The 21,077-nt window shown below is 38.4% G+C and overlaps 1 protein-coding gene across 7 annotated transcripts in view; it reads right to left on the reverse strand.

Moving 5' to 3' along the window:
- MEF2C (myocyte enhancer factor 2C) overlaps positions 1-20,855 on the reverse strand; it is a 354,593-nt gene extending 333,738 nt beyond the window's left edge. For 3 of the 7 annotated variants that reach the window (XM_089679644.1, XM_089679645.1, XM_089679648.1), the window contains exon 1: positions 20,677-20,852. The gene's annotated coding sequence lies outside the window, so the exon portion shown is untranslated. Of the gene's footprint in view, positions 1-20,676 lie in introns of all 7 variants that reach the window. The other 4 variants (XM_089679642.1, XM_089679640.1, XM_089679641.1 and 1 more) reach the window with 2 other exon arrangements.
- Positions 20,856-21,077: the final 222 nt, after the last annotated feature.

Consider the following 21,077-nt stretch of genomic DNA (forward strand, 5'->3'; position numbering starts at 1 on the left):
AGCCTATGTGTCCAGGCACACAAGGCAGTTACAGGAGTTTAGAGGCAGAAAAGAAAACCTATTCAAGAAAGAAGCATTTTGGCAGAAAAAACTCACCTAAATGTGTGTAAATGGGAGTAGAAGCATCTAAACGTGATGTTATGTGCTAGGTGCGTTTAGCATTTTTTCATTTCAATGGTCAGAATAAATTAATATTTTGGCTAATAAAATAAATAAATCCCATGTGCTTGATGCACCTAAATGTGCCAAAATGCTTTTGCGCATATTTGGAGCTGATTTTCAACTGCCAGGCGTTTACAAAAGACCCGGTATGCATAAAGCCTAATAGTATTTGTTGTACTTAGCTATGCTTTCTTCTTCTTATGTGAAATGATCTCTTTTCTATCAATAGTATCATTCAGATTTTTCAAGCACGTTACAGACAGAATCAGACATTTCCCCAGGGCAAATCCCCAGGGTAAATCAGACAGTCTCTTATATGATAGATGATTGACAACAGTTTTGTGTCCAAGACCTCTGAGCTTGCAATCCTGGGACTATTTTACAGCCATGTATGACAGATTTTGCAAACATACTTGTGGTAGTTTTTAGCCTAGAACACATGCACACCTAAAAAGCAGTTAAGGGCATGTTTGCTTAGTGGCACTTTTGAGCACCAGAGGGAGAAATCCAGAATCAATTTTACAGTAAATTTGTAAAACCTCATAAAATATATCAATGCTTCTGTTTTGCACTGCCTTACTGTGCTACCAATATTAGTCTGCAAACAGTTTTTAACATTTATTGTACATATAATTCTATAAACCAGTTGCTTGCACAATGGACCTATTACTGTCTAGTTTGATCGAAACAACTTTTAGTGCCTAATACACTGTTGTATTTCACAGTATGAAAAGTGCAATAATGATATGGAAACATAGTACACATGGCAGTTAGTTATACTTATCATAAAGAGGTCCTGAACTGTGTTAGCTGTGCCAGCTAAGGCAAGAAGGAAAAAAAAATAGTTACCAGTATTGATTGTGGGTTCTCTGCAGCTGTACTTTCCCCTATTACTCACTTACCATGCTTTGTTCTGCACTGTATCTGGTTGGGTTAAAAAAGAAACAGACAGCTGCCAAAGCGATATACCTGTCTGGCAGCTGTCCTTTCCTGGCTGCGGTAGGGAGTAGTGTGGTGAACAATTCAGCGCAGCAAACGGCTCCATTTTTTTTCCATTTTGGACAAACTTTATTTGAAGTGTACAAAATGTACAGCCCATTCATGGTGCTGTAGAGCAGCACAATGTGCTGTCCTGTTATCCTTGCACTTCAAAGCTGCAAATGATTCTTATCTGTTTGTCAGCTTTTAGTTTCCACTGGCTGTCTGCTCCAGTGAGTCCAAGAACTACAACCTGAGAATCGTCTACAGTGCAGCTCATCTTTCCCCCAGGAACATTGGAGAAGACAAGATGGTTCCTTAGATTCTGTGCTTTGGCCCTTCCAAGGGCCTTCACCTTTGTTGTACATGTGAGCAGGCTGGGTACTCCCCATACAGTATCAATAGTTATCCTTCCTTTCCTAGACTCCTTGAGGGAGATTTATTAAAACTGGACCGTGCAAAATCTTCACAGAAACCAATCAGCTTACAGATTTTACTGTCAAAACTTAACTGAACAAGCTAGAACAAGTTGGGAACTGATTGGCTACCATGCACAGCTACACCAGATTCTGAGTGCTCCAGTTTTAGTAAATCTCCTCCCCTCTCATACCTCATCTATTTCCTGGATACCTGGATTTCTTGGAACCCTTGTGCACCTCCTTGCATGTTCTTCATACATATCATTACTCCTGTATTCCTCGGGGGCGACTGACAACTCATGGGGCCCCCAGGCAATAGGGGATCATGGGGCCCCTGTGTCCTTGCCAACACTCAAATCACAGCCAAAAAAATTAATGAAAGTTACCAGGGACATCTCATGGGGCCCCCTACTGACCCCGGGCCCTTGGGCAGTGCCCGAGTTCCCCAATGGTCAGTCCGCCCCTGGTATTCCTGTAAGCTCAGCCTTCCTCTGCTGCTAAGATACTCTTGTACTTCTGTCTTCCTATGAGCCCTGCACCTCCAGACAGTATCTTTTATGAGTATTCTGTCTATTGTCTGCCTATAAGACCAGCACCCCAATTCTGCTCTAAACTCCTGCCTTTCCGGGAAGTCCTGTATTCTGTGCTTTCTCAGATTCATGTCTCTGTGCTTTCCTGTAACAGATCAGCTGAAGCCTGCACGGGTGTGCTGTCCAAGAGTGCACAATCCCATGCATACGGGACAACCTCATTCATAACAGCTGCTATCATTTCTTTATTGCTGCTTTGTTGAAGTTCATCTGTGAAAAGATGATATCGCAAATGTATTATATTGAACAAATTGGTGCTGGATGCATAATATATGTGGAACTGCTGGGGTGAAGGTATTAAGATAGCATTGTAATTTGGTGATTGGTGATGTTGTAGGCCCTGTCTCTTTTTAGAGAAGGGCACTTGAATGCATGGTGAAACATTTTCAGGAATATCCATAAAACAGTTGTTGAAATACAACAACTCAATATAAGAAACCCTAGTTAACTGCATCCAGTAGCCAGGGCTGCTGTTAGAAACCACTGGGCCCGTTACACCCACCTGACAGGGCCCCTCCAAACCACAGGGCCCCATACAGCCAACCTAACAGGGCACCCCCATCCCCACAAAGAAATTGTTTACTGTGCTTCAGTTATGAATGAACATAGTAAGTAATGATCACTCACTGTGTTCATTCAGGAATGGAAGGGACTGGCAAATTACTGATTACTGGAATCCCTGTATGTTTCTCTCTGCAGCAGTTGAAAGCCATGAAAGCCAGCCGGTGGGGGGGGGGGGGGGGGGGTTGTAGAAGCCAGCTTTCAGCTGTTGCAGGGAGAACCATACAGGGGATTGGTTCCAGTAATTGCCCCATTCACCCTTCCTACCCACATCCAATTCACCCAGCTGCCTGGGCCCCCCTGCAGGCCTGGGCCCCCTACAGGAGGACTGGTGGTACCCCTTTATCCACGGCCCTGCCAGTAGCACTACAATGTGATCACTACTAAATCTTAGCATTTTTTGTAGTCCATTACTTTTATCACACACAGCCCTTTGCAGAAATATGGTCTGAGTATGAACCCATCTCATCTCAGACTACATGCAGTATATGGCCTGGGTTTGTCAGATGCCATAGGAACATATGTGTTAATTTTTTTGCTTTAAGGCCTAAGGATTACTAACTGTAAAATTTTATCGAATAAGCCTATGTGTGGCAGTAAATAACAGATTATACTGTTTGAATTTTTACGAACAACTATGAAAAATAAAGGTCAGAAAACCCATTTGTTTCTGGTTTTTACTTCATTGATCTGCAAAACAATGGAATTGATAGAGGGTACACGTGGATGATAGAATGCTGAACTGTGCTGGGGATAGTCTAGTTCAATCCATTTGTTAAAGCATTTGGTTATGCCACTGCAAGTGTCTATATTTCCATGTTCTCCCTTTTCTCCCTTATGTTATTTAGTGTTGATCATAATGGCATTTTACATTCGTATGAAAATGTTTAAGTTCATTTAATCAATATATTAGTTAACAGAATTCTTGGAAGCATTTATGACAACTGTAACTTGGCAGCATGCTTGGAATGCTCTGTGCTTTCCAGTTATTATTTTACTTATTTTAGTAGTTATCTTGTGATATATATAAGGAATGGTTTAATGCGGTAACGCATTTATACCATTTTGCACAGCTGGTACCTCTTGGTTATTAGCTTTGTCTAACGCAGGGACAGATGGTAGAACTGTCGATTGTTTTTGCAGCTGAGTTACACTGTGCAGGATGCCCACATGAAGATGCTGAGTCATTTGGATAAGAAGATCTTTCTTAGTGTCTTTTAATTTTATTCTGAAACTAGAAGTATTTTTTTTTAATTAACACAGTGCCTATGCCTTTATTTTTACTCTGTGGTAGACATGGTAAGAAATGACGTAAATGCAAGAATCGTATCAGGAGTTCAGGTAAGGTAGACATTATCTTAAATTCTGGAAAGGCATAAATTAGGCATAAAACTTTTCTGAAAGGAATTGTGTTCACGGAGCAGGAAGAGGTCTTATTTTTATTGCTTTATAGTTGTACTGGTCTGCCAATGTCATGGGTCTTTCCAGTAGAAAGTTAAGAGTGGCTATGTAACATTTCATAACAGAAACCTGATCTTGTACGTGTATAGCAGAACTTGTCAACCACTCTGTTTTGTACCCTTGATTTTGTTAAATCCAATATCATGTCAGGAGCAAAATCAAACTAAGGTAGCCCATTGATTAATTCATTTTTTTTCGTTCAACCAGCAAGTTGAACAAAAAAAAAAAAACTGATTTCCCCATCCACATATTATAGGTGGATGAGGGATTCTTCTTTGCTGCAACATTGTATTTTTACAGTGGGGAGATTTCTCCACCATCTGAATACACTGATCAGCACTGCAGGTTATAGCCTATGGTGCTGATTGAGCGGGGAAATTCTAACAGAGTGGTTATACACTCAAAGTTAGTCAACTTCTATACAACCACAGTGCTCATAGATGGATCAAAATTCATCTGGTCCCTGCTAAACTGGCCAAATTTCGATCCAAGTATAGCTGGTTTAAACAATCTTTTATAGTAAACAGGGGAAGCAGTAAATTATTTTCTGACTGATGACCACAGACACATTGAAATTGTGTCTAGTGATTTGGTATGACTCTATTCGTCAAGGCCAGAGACACTTTATCTCATTTTTTCTGATTCAGCCAAATAAAGTAATTAACCACAAACTGCAAGGGGCTGCCATTTTGTTGGCTGAGTCAATACTCAGTAATAAATTCACATTGAACAAATAACATCACTACGTCACAAAGCACAGATAGTTCTTCTTGGAAAATATGATTTCTAAACAGGGCTAAATATGAGCTGCTGGTGTTTCAGCAAGTAATCTATCACATTGTTTCATAATATTAACACAAGAAGTACCTCCTACAAACACACTATTTAGGAAAACTTGTCATATTTTGTAAAAAAACATTACTTGATTTGTTTCAAATTCTCACCCAATGTTCATATCCATTCATTCCTTTCCTCTTCGCTAACTAACGTTTTTGATACTATCGCTTAACACACTTTGCTCTTTTTCTTCTAGGCACCCCTAAGAACATTAGCTCTGCCCTCAGATGCTTGGTACATCCTTTCTTGGCTCTTCTTTGCATAGAAACCACTTATATGTTTTGGATTATGTGCACATGTAGCACCCTCTAAGTGCAGCTAGGGGGTGCTAGACCCCAATGGTTAATCAGGAGCTGGTTAGCAGCTCAGGTGTGATAGCCAGAGGGGTCAAGTTGTGGTGAGGGCTGAGAGAATCTGCAGGCCAGCTCCTCTGGAATTTACCCTTGCTCTGAGGCTTTTGGAGGAGGGCCTTGGAGGCAGTTGGTGGATCTGAGGAGTGGCTGCACTCAGCCAATCCCCAACAGGGACCTCAGCCACTCCCCAACAGAAGGCTTGGCCAGGGACTCCCTTAAAAGTGTAAGATCTTGCTCAGTAGCAGGAGAGTGTGGTGGGAGGGGTGTAGAGAAGTGGAGGAAGATGTGAAGCTAGAGGAGGAAGGCTGCCAGGAAGCCTAGTGGGATGGAGCCTGCCTGCAAGCCTGGAGCCTGCCTGCGAGTCTGGAGCTGGAAAGGGGGAAACTCAGGACTCACTGGCCCCTTGAGCAAGGACCACCTGTATGGCAAGGAACTAGCAGCCCAGCTGATATAGCTGGTATCAGCAGCCATCCCTCAAGTGGTACAACAGAGGATCTGTGTGAGTACACCTGTACCCTTTGGGCAGATAGAGGAAGGAGCATTCTGGTGAGAAACCAAATTAACCCCCTATTAGTGACTGTTCATCTCAATTAAAAGAAGAGGAGCCAGATCCCCTGATCAGGAAGAAAGTCTCCAGATTGCTGGGTGAGGAGGAGTTCATCTAAGGTCTGAGGTGGTACAACTAGGAGTTACTGGCTAACACTCTAATAGAGACTGTGTTGCTGAGGAAGGAGAGAAGCTTTTGAGCAGTTCAGGAAGTTGTCCTCAGATATCTGTTCCCTTGGACATTCTATACCCCTCCTTACCCTATCCAAGTTCTAATCACCACAATAAAATAACAAAACAAAAGCTCAAGGACTGATTTCTCTCTTCAGGTGAGAGCTTGTGTGGGAAATGTTAAACGACTGGCTACGCAGAACTATAGGGGGACCCAAATTCATCAGCAATCCCTAAGAGGTAGTACTACACACATATATGCTGAAATATACTAGATCAGGCATATTCTGACATTAACCTCCCTGGCGGTATGATTATTTCAGATTTTTGGTGCTGAAAGCGGTACCATTTTTTTGCATGGAAATATGTATTTTTTTTATTGTAGGCTGTAATTTTTAGGAAAAACTCACTGAAATCTGTCCGAAAAAGAGTCTAGTAAACATCCCGGGTATGATAAAATTTGAAACACAAAATCATAAATTATAATTTAATAAATAATCATAAAAATAATATAAAAATAAAATATTTAATTCAATAATATAATCAAACCAAAAACACTGAAATGTGAAATAGAGCGCCAAGTTCGCACATTGCTGAGCTCAGTCGCAAAATCGTTTTCAGTTTCTGATGACGAATTTCCCCCACGAATCATTATCACTCAATTCTGCAAGTGGTTCTGATTTACTATCGCTGTTCTCTAGCTGGTCTAAACCGCTTTTGACCTAAAGGGACACTTTTTGGACGCCATGGACATTTCTCAGTTTCCAGGCAGAAAGAACAGACAAAATGCAGGCAGGGGACAGGACAAAGCACTAGGGACAATATGTATGTGAAATAGGTTGAAACAGCAATGTTTTACTGTGTAAAATGAAAAAAAAAAAAAATGACATTTTTTAAAATTTTTAAATTTCCCGCCGCCGCCGGCGGCGGCGCCCGTACGTCCCGACGTCACAGGGACAGGACACAGAAGCCGGATGCCGGCATCGGCCGGAGGAGATGGCCGGGGACGCTGCAGGGGACACATCGTGGGAGCGCAGGGTAAGGTAAGTGAAGAACACATGCCGGAGCAGCGCCGCATGGTATTCCCGAGTGTAGCTCGGGGTTACCGCTTTTGGTACTGAAATGTTACCCCGAGCTACACTCGGGAATACCGCCAGGGAGGTTAAGCAAGAATACAGAGCTGCACCAATCAGATCATCACTCTCTGCTCCTTACTGCAGCATATATTCCCCATAGGAGGAAAACAAAGCCAAACAGAAAGATTATAAAAACATGGCCAGAGGGTACACTTTCTTAGTTACAGGATGTCACTTAGTGGATTGACAGGGAAATATCTGAACGATGGGATTTAAATGATTACAAGGACACTATTGTGCCATATAAAAAACTGTGCTTAAGGTACTATGTTACCATTGATAAGCAGATTAGGGTCTTTTCTAACCAGAAACCCTGGATGATAAAACAAGTACAGACTCTCATCAGGTACTGGAAAAGTGCTTTTAGGACAGGGCATAAGGATAGCAAGCCTGAGGAGAGGTATTAAAGTATCTATAATTTTTAAGAGAATGATTGAAGAGTATTTTAACAACTTGCTGTCAAGTGTACATATATATATAGTATATATATATATATATAGTATGTCGTGGACAGCAAGTGGTTATCTTGTCAAGTGACCGTAATCGGCTTTCATGTACAAGTGACTATGACTATACAGCTACTCATTTTTACAGTGCTGCGGCACATCCCCCCTTTCGCCACCACTTGCCGCCATTTCAAGGCTTAAGTAAGTTGTTGGGTCAGCTGCCAACAGAGGAGATGGAAAAACCCACCGTCCCTGTGGTGAATAAAGCCGGAAGCGATAAAGATTTTGTCACTTCCAATATAAGAACGGTATTTCCCTAGCCATTACAGTCAGGGAAGCAAATGATCAAACAGATCTGCATTTTTATATCTGCCTTATAGTACAGGGGAGACATCAGAGGTCTAAGAAACCCCCGATGTCGCCATAAAGAGTACCTGTCACTTCCCAAAGCTATCACAAGGAGTCTTGGTCATCCCTTGTGATAACAATAAAATTAAAAAGATTAAAAGCACCCATATTTAAATGGTGATTGTCCCACATACGTGAGGTATTGCCATGAACATCAAAGTGAGGGCAATAGTTCTAGCACCATTGCTTGCATTTAACTCTGAACTGATAGCTTCTAAAGGTTTTTAAAGCTTCACTTATGGACAATTTTAGATACCCTAGTTTGTCACCATTTCACAGGCATGCGCAAATTTAAATCTTGACATGTTTGGTATCTATTACTCAATCCAACATCATCTTTTATATTTTACAAAATATAAAATGGGCATATTATTGTGTTTGTGTGCATTAAAATGTATTTAAGTGTATTTTTTTCCTGAAAATTTGCACTTGATAAACAGCTGCGTAAATATCATGCAACATAAAATATTGTATAGCCAACATTACATTCTCCATGGCTTCTGCTTTCAGAAAATGTGTAATGTCTGGGGGTTCTAAGTAAATTTCTAACAAAAAAATGCTGATAAAATAAAAATGGTCAAAATTGCCCTGGAAGTCATTAAAGATTATGACATTGGGCATATGTGGTAGGGTATACAGCATATTCCAATTCATAGGGCATACTCTATGATCATAAATGCTTCACTGGCACAGGAGACGGATTGTTATTTAGCTCAATTTGTGGTTAAATCACTTTGCATAGATAGAATATCAGCTTCTAGTAGATATACACTTACTTTATAGGAACATGGAGTGAGAAAGGCGCATACATGGCTCAGTTTTTTTCATTCAGCCCACTGGCTTAACAATAAGCCTGAACCAATTCCCCCATCAAACATTTCATGGATGGATGAGGGAATCCTCCCCACTGAGCTGTTGTATTCTGACAGAGGAGAGACCCCCCACCCACTGTCAGAATACACATATCATCTCTGTAGCATATTGCCTGCAGTGCTAATTTAACTGCTTTTATCTGACTGCAGTTGAACAGACGTTGATTGGCTTCTGTTCAATCACAGTGTCCACACATGGATCGATATTCAAGCAGTGCCTGCTGAGCTAATTTAATTTCAATCCATGCATGGTCAGTTTTAGGGTGGTGAATCCAAGAAAGGCTGGATGGAGTTTCCGGGGAGGTATTTAAAGCTTGTGCTGATAAACTTACCGGGGTTAGCTGTTATCAATTCTGTTCCCAACAAGTCACTCATTGAAAGCTTGAATGACTATTGGCTGATCACACTCACTTCAGTGGTTATGAAGTATCCCCAATGAGATCTGATGTGTTTCAAAATGTTCCTTTAATTTTTCTGAGCAGTGTATTTGGACAAATTCTTATTGGGCATCCCTTCATACATTTGTACTTGGATATGAATCTTATGAATTGTCTACATATTGTTAAATGGAGCCTTATTCTCCCTCCATCCCAACATTAACTAATGTCTCTCCACAAGGAGTGCTGAATCCACTACTTTATGTTCCTTACATCTACAACTGTACCCCAATTCCTCCCACTAATAACATAATTAAATTTGTGAATTATATTATAGTGGTGGTTCCTATTAAAGGGAAGATGAAATGGTTTATAGAGAGGATGTCTGAATTTGGTAGTGTGGTGTTCAGTAAATAATCTGACACTATACATCTTTAAAAAACGCATGAACGCATTATTGATTTTAGGAAAAATAGTGCAGATTTAATTCCACTCTACATGAGTGGGGACTGTGTGAAGAGCGTTACCATTTTCAAATTTTTAGAAACCTATATTTCTGAGAACTTATCCAGGTCTGCTAATACTAGTGCATCTATTAAGAAAGCACACTGGGGTTTATTTACTAGAGCTGGAGAGTCCAAAATCAGACTCCCTTCTGCATAGAAACCAATCAGCTTCTAACCTCAGCTTGCTCAATGAAGCTTTGGCAATGAAACCTGGAAGCTGATTGGTTTCTATGCAGAACGGAGTCTGATTTTGGACTCTCCAGCTTTAGTAAATAAACCCCATAGTGTCTACATATCTTGAGAGTGCTCATGAAATGTGGTCTGGAAGAAAAACTGTTGGTATCCTTTTATTGTTCTTCCATTTAGAGTGTACTGGTGAACTGAATTTTGGACTGGTATGTCAGTTACTCAGTAGTGGACAGGGGTGTTCTTCAGAAAGTAATACCACAATTATTAGTTACTGGTCAACTACCTTCTCTGGGTGATATATTCAGCTCCAGTGGTCTCTGTACAGAAAAAAGTAAGTTGAAAGTATTCAGATCACTAAATAATAAAGTAGAGACAAATAGATTTAGAGATAGTTTCTTTCCAAGGAATGTGGATGCACTGAATGCTCGTAAATAGTGATTGATTCCCCTTCATGTAATATGGTGACTCGTTAGTAAGCGATACATAGCAGTGAGATTGCAGTAGTTATATGAACTGGCCCGGCAGTGGGATAAACAAGTGTAAAAATTATAGTGTTAGCTTGCATAATAATTGTATTTATTATATCATTTTTTATTTATTTTATTGTTGAGGGGTTGTAATTTTGGGTGTCTTTTGTGGGCTGTTATTTGTTCTACTACTTATGTCAGCAACAATATTGTACAATTATACTGCTGCAATGGACCAACTAGTTGGACTCAACAGTCACAATATAGGGCACTGCGCTGTAGGGAAAAAGTGATAAAACTGAGGTTTTAAACTTCTGTTAGTTCATGAACTTCTAATTTAGAAAGCTGCATTGCCCCATATTACATATAAAAATGTATAATGCAGGCAACATCTGTTTAGTCTCTTGCATATAGGAAGTTAGGTGTTCAGATAGGTAATGAGAAGCTGCTTAGGCATTGCTGGGAGGCACATCAAAAGTAGCTATGAGCCACATACAGCACTGAAGTCACTTATTGGGGACCACTGATATAAATAGCACAGTGCTTGTTGTACATTATATAAGCCATATTTATTTTTCATTTCCCTCTGAGCTGCAGTTAAGAATACTGATTGCATTTTCTCAATTCTGATTTTGCATAGTAAGAGCAAAAGCACACAACATTTTTTGTGATATAATTGCCTGTACACTGTCAAGAGTACATGACATTTAGTAAAGCTACCAAAACACATATTTCATTATTAAAAAGGAAAAAAAACTGTTACACGGGAAAAAGACTTTTGCTCTTGTTTTGTGGTCAAAAGACAGCATAACCATCTGTACAGATATCTCTACAATGTGGTTCTTACAGCAAGTATTGATTTGTGGTCTCACAGCTATGGAATAAGTAAACAAGTTGAGGATGACCTTGGTACAATGTCAGCATTCAATCCATCTGAAGCATTCTCTCATTTCTGGGATTGATAGACAGAAACAATTGAGTACTGTCCGTGATACTTTTTTTATTTGCACTAACATACAATTTTGAGGACAAGCTTTCGGGGAATGTCCCCTTCTTCAGATCTAAGCAGTACTGAAGAAGGGGACATTCCCCGAAAGCTTGTCCTCAAAATTGTATGTTAGTGCAAAAAAAAAAAGTATCACGGACAGTACTCAATTGTTTCTGTCGCAAATGCACTAATACGGCTTCAATCACCTCACTTCAAGTAAAATGGGATTGATAGAGAAATTCATCTTCATAGCTCCAAGTGCATGGACAACAAAATAACTAAAGCTAAGCTGAAAGAATTTTTTGAGAAAAGCAATTTATATCCAAACTGTTACTATATTAATGAGGACCCAAGTTATTGTCTGTAAGCTCCATGCAGATGATCATTCCCTCATTAATGAGGGGCATAGCTTAGTTTGTTGTACACTGTTTCTTTTTGTGAAGGCAGTCACCTTGGTTGAGGCAGGGCTTTGCTTCCTCAAGTCAGAGGTGTCCTCCTGATGACTGGTAAGGTACATTCAAGAAACAGTAGTAAAGGTTCAGAAAGCCCAGAAAGAATGATGCAGAAGCAGGGTGATGCATGCACAACAGTTCCTCGGGTACAGTTCCCTCTCCAGCACGGTAGTGACATCATTAAATCGCACTCCAAATCTCAATGGCCAGCAATCAAAGGCCTTGGATGATCTCATACAACAAATAGGCAGCGATATTAACCAAAGCCAGAAATGTAATATATTGCAACTTGCCAGTTATTAGATGTGGTGGCTGCATTAGTTTTCTCTTTTCTCCCTCTGTTTTTACCTGGTGATCTGGCCAGTAATACACTTCCTGTATTAAAGTTCCTATATGCTGGATGGAGGAGTAACAGAAACAGACATGAGTATTATCTGGGGGGAAGGGTAATGTTAGATGCACTTACAGATTTAGATGGACTAAACATATTGAAACCAAACTCCAGCTAACATGTTTTAAGCAGTTACAACAACCGTTTTTCTTCCTTTTGGGTTAAAGGTTTTACATAAATAAATAAGTGGATCATTGTAGGCATCATCGTAAGCACCCCTGTCAGTTGTAAATGGTTCATCTCAACCCTGTAACTGCTACATTTGCAGAACAGCTTGTTCTATTAAAAAACAACAGGCTTACTGGCAGGATAACTTTGTGAAAAAAAAGAAAGAAAGCCTAAAAAAGTAAACTAATGCATCCATCACATCTATGAATTCTTAAGTTACAGAACATGAGTTAGTCACATGTAAGGAGGTGCACTGCCATTTTACAGGAGGAATTGATAATAAAAGGCAGATTTCCTATGGAACTGTTTAGAAACAGTACAATTAACATTCATAGATATTTTATATAAGACAGCAAATTTTATGGTGGCTATATTGAGAAATATCTAGCTACCCGTTTCCACCATGAGTAAAACTAGTATTAAAGTTTAAAAAGGACCAAATTTGAGCCTAGTTTAAATATAGCGCTTATAGCATTTATTGTAATAATAATTTCAACTTTCCAGTTATATTTAGGATCATGTCGGATGGACCATTCTGTTGGCATTCTCCAGATTTTACACAGATACACTGTCGTATTGATATAAAAGCAATATCAGTGATATCAGGTTTACATCTTCTGAGCTTGATTTGTCTAGAGATCATTAAGAAAATATAGTATCTTAAACTGATGCAACAAATGTTATTTTAACGTGCCATTTTCCTAAATAACTGCATAGCCCTAGAAGTAATACATTTCAAGTCTACCAAAACCGGAGAGGATATAAATGTACGGGCCCCAGGGATGTGTCAGTAGCCCAAACAGCTGCAGTTCTCACTAATAAGTTGTTGGTGGCCACCATGGATTACGGGTTCTTTCTATTAACGTGAAGAAACACTATTGTGAAGATTTCAGTAGCTGAAAGTTCTAGAGACACTATTTTCTTACTTAAAGGAAAAGCCCTATACACATCATTGTTGTTATTTATTAGGAAGTAAAATATTGTTTGATATCTAGTCTAGCATTTCTTATTTACCAAATTTTAGTTTATTGCAATCTGATCAGTGAAACATAATTGATTTTATAAGTATAAGTGTACTTTGCCTTGTGCTCTGCCTTGTATGAAAATATAGGCCCTTTCATAGTTTTTGACATGCATTACTTTATGTGATTTTGAGCATTAACACATGCTTACAACATATAATCACAGTACAGGAGCAACAGTCAGAGCAAAGATTTTTCATTGAACAGACACTCTAGAAATGCACAAAAAATCAGGATACATTTTGTGAAAAAGAAAAAAAAATACTCCACACAGATGAACTAGCCACCTAGGAACTAATTGGGTTTCTATTTTAAATTAATTTTTTACACTGTAAAATAGACCAGTGTGAATGAGTCCAAACCATTCAGAAATCCCAGAAGATTTTTTTTTTGTATATCTCAGACCTGATGTCTTTTAGTCCCAGACAAACCCACATTCTGTACTTAGAGTGCAGAGGCAAGAGGAGCTATAAGTACATCACTAGGGATCACTAGGGACCTGACTGCATACAGGTATTATTTCCATGGCTGAACTCATATTTTTATTATCTTCGATAAAACACTTTTGAATCCTGAGAATGATAGAAAGCCGCAGGGCAATTAAACTCTTGTTTTGTATGCCTTTGCTTTCTCATTCTCTTCTAATCTCCACTGAGTGACAAATATCCCATTGAGTTAAAATAAGAATAAGGAGGGGGAAATGTACAGATTGTGTATTTTAGGCAACAAACAATGTACACTATGCTAGTAGTTCAGTGCTCTGATTGGATGAGGTGGGAGGTGGAGTGGTGACATCATGCTCTCCACCTTGTCCATTCAGAGAATGCTTTGCGTTCATTGAGAAAATTCAAAGCATGCTCTAAATGGGGCCCGTGTCAAGTGGGCAATCTCCTGTGTTCACAATGCGGCAGGGCAGCTACTTAGCACGGGACCCAGAAGCTGCTGGAGATCATTGGAGTAGTGTTGTCTACTACAGTGATTTCCAGCTTCCAGCGTGATTCCACAAGTATGGCATATGCATAGTTACATGGGTCCAAGCTGGACCAGTGTAACCATGTGAAAAATTACATACCTGGAATTCTTCTTTATTCTCTTTTTCCATATAAAATGGGTTGATTTGCTGAAGTATTTGAGAGTTATCACTTTTCAAAGTAAATGTTCACCTAGGAAAGTGAATGTTAAATTTGAATAGTAAATAAAGTGAAGCTGTATTTATTTTAATCATCCAATCAAAAATATTTTTTCATGCTCCCTCATACATGATTGGATATTCAGAGTGAACATAACGCCACCTTTTTCAGAATGTGCTTTGCTGATAATTTAGACCATTCAATTGAGCAGAATAAAATTTGAAAGATGGTGGTATCAGTACAGAGCAATCCATATGACCTGGTACTGGTTATCAGAGTAGGGCTATGGAATAAAATTACTTTGATGATGGAAGTTTTTAGAGATAGCGTAACAGATTGATCACTAGCTAAACCTTTTTCTAAAGTTTTTGAGAATATGAAATGGTTAGAACCCTTAGTAGTTTGGGTTTACCATTTGTGTCCCATTGAGAAAATTCCCTTTACTTGCTCTTCATGTTGTCAGCATAGTAAGTAATGAAGGGGGTCTCTAGTGGAGACAAAGAAAGCAATACAAAGTGGAGTTTTTGTCCCTCATCTATCCTACAAAAAAGGGTTGTTGTTGCCATTAAAACACTGTTTTAACACACTATCAGTTTGAACTATCAGGCTGAATGAAAAAAAAACTGAAGAGATGTTAGTACAGTGATCTCCATCTTGAGCTACTGTGTTCTGAGGGACTACCCCCCCCCCGCCAGAACAACACACTGGTCAGTGCTGGTAGCCACTGGCAGCAAGCATTGATCAGATGCTGATCGGATGCTGGTTTTCCAGCATGTCCTTTTTACAGAAGAAAGCCCTTCAGCCAGCTTCTGTCAGACAGGAGGGTGTACGCACGGGCCAAATGTCGGCTGGTTTCTATTGAACTGGCCAATACGATATTCAGCCTATGTGTACAAGGATTTAGAAATAATGTCTCTCACTTTGCTGTAATCAGACAAGTGAAAGAGCAAAAGATCCACTCCAGATGAGTGCCGAATCTGCATAACCCCTTCACAGACACGCAGGTGCTAGCCCGATATGTAATCACAGATGCAATGGAAAAACAGAACGGTTGGCCGCACAAACAGCAGTGTGGTAGATGAAATCCTTTATTGGAATCCTTTACATGCAATATGATAAGAACATGACAGCTCCAAGACAGGACAGAGGAGCAGTAGACGCGTTTCACACAAACAAGTGCTGTGAAAATCAGTAATGACTAAGCACGTGTTCGTGTGAAACGCGTCTACTGCTCTTCTGTCCTGTCTTGGAGATGTCATGTTCTTATATTGCATGTAAAGGATTCCAATAAAGGATTTCATCCACCACATTGCTGTTTGTGCGGCCAACCATTCTGTTTTTCTGTTGTAATCAGACAAGGAAGTGAGGGAAAATCTTCCAAACAGGGCTTCACAAAAATCCTGAAAGTGTTTTTTCATCTGCTCCCATCTATATCTGAAAATAAATGATGGTTAGCTAATTATACATTTTAATATCATAATGTTGTGATTTCAAAAGTAATTTTGGTCTAGGAACAAATAAAACCAATACTAATGCAGAGTAGCATTCACCTTAGTGCCCTTCATGGTTGAAAACATTTGGTTCCATATCAGTTCTGAGAAATCCCAAAAAACAGCCTAATTTCCCTATAGAATCTCCTACTCCCCAAAAGCAGAGTGACTGGTTGCCTTACTGCTCCCATAGCTCTTTCACAGAAAATGCTGACATCATCACGTTGGCACTGCCTCAGATAGACAGAGACTAGAGGCTGGTAGTTGCTGATTTGCTCTGAGTCTCGACACTAAACATCACCCACCTTGGCCAAACTCCACTTCATCTGCCATCAGGAAATCAGGCTCATCTAGCTGCCAGTCATTTACATAGCAACTCCCATGAATCCACATATGCCACACTTAAGCTGTAGAGGTCATGGGACTGGTAGCCTGGCTAGATGCACCTGCATTCATCGGGAGTCATGTAGGTAAAGAGATAAAGATATCAAAAGTCAAAAATACACAAAAAATAAGCATGGATCCATTAAAAAAAAGAGAAAACAAAAAAAAAACCCTAAAAACTTTGGGTGGCATTTTGATGTGCATGGAAATAGGCTTTGAAATTTTCATACTGCTAAAATACTGTCATAGCACATTTTTCTTTTGTTATGTTTATGAATGTCTTGCTTTTGTTATTTACTTAGTAATTACGTTACAGATTGCATTTTTACCAATGTGTGTGCTCCTACAGTGCTTTTTTTTTCTATTTTGTGTATGCAAACTCTTCTAATATACTGAGCTGTCATTTTTTTTCTTTAATACCACAACAGGTGTCACATGCTCCACCCTTGCACACAGGACAGCTTAACCCAAGCAGCTGCCAATGATCTACTGAATCTGTCACCCCACTCAAATGCCAAAACAGTTATTCAGAATGTTCCACTGATGCAATGACTATCAAAGGTCTCAGAGAAGAAAACAGATGCCATGAGGGTGATGTCCCAGTGCATCTCTACTGCAAAAACTGGGTCACATTAAAAGAATGGTCTGAGATACAAAAAAAAATCTCACTCAACTAGATTACAGTTCCCCTGTTCTATTTTCGCTTTATAATCTGGACAGGTCATTGTTTATACTATGTATACAAACTTTGTATACACAATGCAAATTTTGAGTTTTACATGTGGAATGACTTAATTTATACACCCATCAATAGAATGAAATAGAGAATGATGACTATATAGTTTAGGTTCCATTTGAAGGTAAATCACAGTCTTACAGTAAATCTCTTTTACTAACTCTGCAGTTCCTTGTAGGTGTTCCCCATTCACAGCTGCTTTGTAAAAATTGTCTGTGACTGCAGTCCCTAGAGTCAGAAACTATCTGGAAAAGTCTGGGCATAGTATGATAAAATGTCCCTATTCCAGACTATAAGGTGTGCATTATAAACATTACCAGCAGACGGCATCACAGTTTAGAACTGGAATTTCAGATCTGGTTTCTAGTAAAATGTGTGTCAGTAGGTAATATTGCTTACATCTATCTATCTGTCTATCTATCTATCTATCTTTCTGTCTGTCTGTCTATGTAACCCTTTGAAATGGATACACGTTGGTGAGTTGTTGAGCAGGCAAGAGGCCAGACTATCCTAGCCATATGCCAAGGCCAAGGATGTTGACAGTCTCTAAAGCACTACAATACTTAGCAGTGGTCTGCACTGGTCACTTACAACACTTAACAAAGGTAGAACTATAGGAGTTTTAAGGTATGAATTTGTGCTTAGTCCTAATAATAAATGGTATCCAGGCTAAAAAAATTGACAACAGTGCTAGGTACACCTTGCATCTGAAATACTGTTTCTAGGCAATTTTCTTATAATACATTACACTACACCTTTATAATTGCATGTTTCAGACATGGATTATAAACTGATTTTATTATATATTCAATACTTTTTGTAAATAAAATACTTTCAAAATTCAGCATATTGCGATTTAATGGGATGAGCTGAATGACACTTTCCAAAAAAAAAGAAATTATCCAAATAATAAAAAAAAAATAGGAGAAAACCATGACCAAGATGGAATAAGCCAGACCTTTTAGATTGTGCCTAGAGTGCCATAGAGAGGGGCCTGTACTCTTATATGCTTTAGTGGCAAGCATGGTGATATTTCTGCAGACCACCTTTAGGCTTCATACACCCAAGCTCCAACCCTGCTCATGCATTGTCCATAAAGCTCCCTGGTGTTGGGAATAGAAGTTTTGTGTATAATCCAAAGAAGCCCTCAGTGAAGCTTTGTCATTGTGCGTTTTGGACTGTAGTATCCATAACACTGCTGTTTTCTTCATCTTCACTTATTTCTCCAGCCCTCACCCTGTCTCTACTGGGTTGAGTGTTGGAGCAATAGCCAAATGCAGGATCGATGATGGATGCGTGTTAAATCCAGCACCCATGCGTACTTGTTTACTTGATCAGTGCATGGAGGCTTCTGGTGCATCTCTGTGTTGCCAGTTATTGGGTCACGCTCATCATTGAATCACGTGTGAGAAAGTCTTTGTTGGTAAATCAATTATGTAATTGCCGTACCAGGTAAAAAAGTACAAAAAATCAGGTATAATTTCACATCAGATCATGCTTTTTAAACATAACATTTAACATCAGAGTGGTATTAGTAAAGTAATATACTCAAATTCTAAGTAATCAAACAGAAAACAAACTTTATGTCAATTTATGTATCAATCAGTAAGGATATGTTCACATGGCTATGTCTATTATATAAAAAGGGAAAGAGAACAAAACTGTACATATATATATTTAAATGTATGCCTTAACAGGTAAATTTTAAATGCAGACTGGGATTAAATAGATCTCAAATTAAAGTAAAAAGTAAAAATGCATTGCACTGTATTATGTTGGCCCATGTGTACAGCTCAAGAAATACTGCATAAAAAACTATAACTCTCTTATGGACAAAAATAAGGCATGAAAGATGGTACAAAAGGCAGCTGTGTGCCATTTAACACTAGTAATAGCAATATTTGATTGCCTATAAAAAATGACTTTGTTACATTTATGCATAATGTCCAACAGGTACCAAAATATATACAGACTAACCTGTATATATTTATATTTTAGAGACATTAGGCAAACATTCACTGCAAATGCTCAAAATGTCTGACCTGTCACAAAATTAAACATGTTATTTTTTCAGACCTGTTGTATATTCCTTAAAGCTATGATTTTACATAACACTAAACAATAGTTGAATGCTAATTAAAATGTAATCGGTCTACAGTATGAATCTGAAGAAGCAGTTAAATTGAATCTGTTAATTCAAAATTTTGTTATGACTACTAATATTGTATGTCATTCTTAAAATGGGTTAAGGAATTATAGTTAATAGCTTTAAAGACATATCTATAACTTTAATAGTCATAACACAACATTTTAGGATGAAGTGGGTCTTTTATGTTACAAACTGATAAAATATGCTAAAATGAATCAATAAGCAAAATGAGTGTTTTTTAATCATTCTCAGCAATAACTAGTTCTTGTGCCTTTGCTGATTATTACATAATGGGTTTGAAGCTATACTAATCAGTGTGGGTTTTTCAAAATTTGAAAATCCATGGTTGGTATGTTTTATCATTTTGGCTAAGGTTCCATTTTAATTTAAACATTTTAGTTGCATATCAAAAGACCAGCTAAAGAATATAAGTGCATGTAAGTAAATATAAGATACATAATGCTCACTATATCGATATGAATACATTTGTGCAAAGAATCTTTAAATTATTATTCATTCCTTTACATATATCCATTTAACATTTTATAGAAATTGGTTTCCTGATATTCATTGTTCATTTTATGTTTCTACTAAAATATAACAATTACAAATGGAATGTCATTGTTTGTTAACTACTTTTGCTGAGGAAGGCCAAAAAGATATATTTTTTCCATTTTATTAATTGAGAACCCATGTGTTTAATTAGACCCAGGCTCTTAAATCAGTCCAAAAAGTTAAAAGCATTAATTACTGCACCAAACAAAAAGCAGGATGTCATCTTTTCAAGTTTATAAAAAAAACAAAAAACTAGCATTGTTCTAGACCACTGTTATGAAAGCAAAAAAAACCAAAACAAGTAAACTTAAAGCATTCCAACACTCAAAATGATTATTCTGTTGTGTAGATATTGAATATTTTTGTTACAGTTTCAAGAATGATGTTATATTATGTTAGGAATGTTGTTCATAAAAATAACTGAAGAGACATTTCCATGAAAAGCATTGTCACTTGTATGCTAGGCCCTGGATATGATTCCTGGAAAATAACTTATTCATTCAGAAAAAAAAAAATACACATGTTTCCACTTTAGAAAAAGTTTACTAGCAAGTCAATGATAGAGTTAAAAAAGAAAAATAAAAAAAAACTTTATAACTACAAATAAAGAGCATCATTTCATTAGTTTATGTAACAACGTGGAGTCAGCACACTCTGTCCTCAATATCTCAAGCACCAAACAGTTTAGGATTTATTTGATCATTCAAAAATAAAATAAATAAAAAGACTTACCAGTGCCCTGCTTCTCCAGGAAGTTTCCCCTACAGCACCTGCTGAGGGATTCGTTGACCAAACGCTAACAGGTAAAAAAAATTCCTGTATAATAAAGCCAGACCAGCTGGCTTTGAAGCGAACCCCCAGTATGGGTTCTGTTTGCCTCACTCTGTTTCTAACATGAGAACAGAAGCTTTTTCCCCTTTAGCTGTTGACCTGTAAGAAGCGAGATTCCCGTGCACAAGTGTCTGGCAGGCCCACCAGCACCTGCTCCTGTCAGTCTGGGATAAATTTAGCTGTTAAAGGTATCACTGACAACCAGACCTTTGTCAGCGTTGGCAAAAGAACACAAGATTACAGCCTCTTACACATATGCCACAGTTAACATTAAAAAAGAAAAAATCTGAAACACAGTTTTC

This window comes from Staurois parvus, unplaced genomic scaffold, assembly GCF_062004578.1.
Source record: "Staurois parvus isolate SC_StPar_1 unplaced genomic scaffold, SC_StPar_1.0 ptg000229l, whole genome shotgun sequence".
Classification (NCBI taxonomy): domain Eukaryota; kingdom Metazoa; phylum Chordata; class Amphibia; order Anura; family Ranidae; genus Staurois; species Staurois parvus.